Consider the following 2,966-nt stretch of genomic DNA (forward strand, 5'->3'; position numbering starts at 1 on the left):
CATTTTCCACTTACCCAAAATTCCAAATTTTCAATTTTGAAATTCACACCCAATTTTCCCAAATTTCCTTTTTCCCTTGTAATTTCTACATTTTTCAACCGATTCAACTCTTTTCAACATCATTCTGCAACATTCCCCAAGTATTTATTCAACCTCTTCACCTTCACACGCAATTTCTTCAGGAATTGCAAATTCTAGTTGTGTGAAGGCGAAGGCCTTCACACATTGTTATTCTACTTTATTATTATTATTATTATTATTATTATTGTGTGAAGGCGAAGGCCTTCACACATTGTTATTCTACTTTATTATTATTATTATTATTATTGTGTGAAGGCGAAGGCCTTCACACATTGTTATTCTACTTTATTATTATTATTATTATTATTGTGTGAAGGCGAAGGCCTTCACACATTGTTATTCTACTTTATTATTATTATTATTATTCAACTTATTCCGCCCACTTTTTTGGCACCTAACTAGTCCTACATGCTTCAACCGATTCACCCCGTTCAAACTTTCACACATTCCAAATATTCATGTCATGCTTGCTACCATTTTTTTTGTTGATAACATTTACCGTTTTTGTGTAATTAGCAAATTTGTGACTTTTAAATCCCCATTCATTCTTAATGGCAATTTCAACACGAGCCATTTCCCTGCGTGGGTTCGAATTTTACATGTGTCACATTGGGCGTCTCACCATTACACAAACTCACACGACACTGGCTGCAGTTTTTTTTCGTTATAAACATTTGTCATTTTTGCATAATTACTACATTTGTGGTATAAAATTACGCATTCATTCTTAATGGCGCATTCAACATGAACATTCATCACATTAAGCAAATTCTACCGTTTCACAAAAGGAGACTGATTAGCTCAGTTAGTAACGAGGGCACTTATTAACTCTAGCCGCTTCCCGTGTGAGTTCGATTCCAACTGTGGGTGATGTTTTTTTTTTCCTTTTTATTCAATACTTAATATTTTTAACGCTTATGATTTGTAACTCGTCATTTTCCCATTTATTTTATAATAATTTAATTTCCTTTATATTTTTCCCGCTTTTCATTTATAACGTTTATCATTTGTAACTTTTGTCATTTTCCCATTTATTTTATAATAATTTAATTTCCTTTATATTCTTCCCGCTTATCATTTTTAACTCTCGTCATTTCCCCATTTTTTTATAATAATTTATTTTCCTTTTTATTCTTCCCGCTTATCATTTTTAACGCTTATTATTTGTAACTCGTAATTTTCCCATTTATTTTATAATAATTTATTTTCCTTTTATTCTTCCTTCTTATCATTTGTTACTCTAGTTATTTTTCCTATTTATTTTATCATAATCAATTTTCTTTTTTATTGTTATTATCAAACATTTTCCACTTTTTTGGCACTTAACATGCTTCAACCGATTCACCCTGTTCAAACTTTCACACGTTCCAAAAATTCACGTGACGCTTGCTACCATTTTTTTGTTTTTAACATGCTTCAGTTTTTTTTTCGTTTTAAACATTTACCGTTTTTGCATAATTAGTTCATTTGTAGTATAAAATTCAGCATTCATTCTTAGCTGCACATATAACATAAACATTTATTAAATTGAGCAAATTCCAACATGTGTTAAAATATGTTTTGTTAGCTCAGTCGGTAGAGTACTAGAATAACGACCTCAGTGTGATGTGTTCAATCTCCACTTTTGGCAACTGTATGTTTTCCCCATTTATTTGTCTTTATATTTTTCACATTTATCGTTTATCCCATTTATCTTAATATCATTTATTTGCCTTTTTATTTTTCACACTTTTCCCATTTCAACGTGAAAAATAAAGACGGCGTGATAAAGCATTAATTTCCAATGGTACACGAATGCATCATCTGATAGCTCAGTACCGTCGATTACGCGCGCCTGTTTAGATTGCCTGCGGCTGACCAGACGTAAGTATACGTGGTGTCGTGGTGCGATATTAAGATAGACTCGCGAGCATTTCCCCGCCCGCCGTAACGGCATCTTTAAGTTTTGTGGCGGTGGAATAAAGCATTCATTTCCAACGGTACGCGAATGCATCATTTGTTATTAGCTAAGTGCGGTCGATTTGCACACCTGTTCAGATTGCCTGCGGCTGACCAGACGTAAGTAAAAATGTGGTGTCTTGGTGCAATATTAACCATTGTAAATGTTCAATTTACACGACACTAATCCTAAAGTTATTATTGGAATGTACAAACAGATGAGCAGTTTCGCATTGCTGTTTTTGTGGTGTGATGTAGACTTTTCGCCCCGTTTAGACTTGAACTGGTAAACTTCGTTTGTGTGGATTAAGTAAAAAGTAGCCCCCACTGTTGTAAAAATCAGGGATGAGAATTATCCGCGGATTTCCTTTTTTTGTCCGTCGAAAGTATCATTTTCGTGAATCGTGCAAATTCGTTGAGGAAAAAAAATATATATGTGTGTGGGGGGGCGGCCAGCTCGTCGGGAAACGTTAGCCTCGGTGACTCGCGAGCATTCCCCACGCCCGCCTTGACGGCATGTTTAGGTTTTGTGTATTCTCTGTCAAGATACGATCAGCTATGGAGGTTGCGGCGCTAGGAACATTAGAGAAGCACATCGAAACAAAACAAAATAAACCCCAAAGCTAAGTTTTTACTTTTACAAGCATGTGGGTTTAGAAAGTCACATGACGTTACATCTAAGCTAATGTTAGCCCACTGCCATGATATTGTTGAAGAAAAAAATATCTATCTATCTATCTATCTATCTATCTATATATATATGTAATTTTTTTTAAAAACATCAATTTCTTAAATAAAATTTAAATAAAAACCATATGTCTCTTTTTATGAGCTTTGGATGTGTGCAATATTTAGTTATATATTGAACAAAATTAAGCTTTTCTTGTTCCATATTTGATAATTTGGGTCGCTAGGAAAAGGTTCGTTATTATATGTAGAGGCAGATA

Source organism: Syngnathus scovelli, chromosome 2 (genome assembly GCF_024217435.2).
Source record: "Syngnathus scovelli strain Florida chromosome 2, RoL_Ssco_1.2, whole genome shotgun sequence".
In the NCBI taxonomy this organism is placed as follows: domain Eukaryota; kingdom Metazoa; phylum Chordata; class Actinopteri; order Syngnathiformes; family Syngnathidae; genus Syngnathus; species Syngnathus scovelli.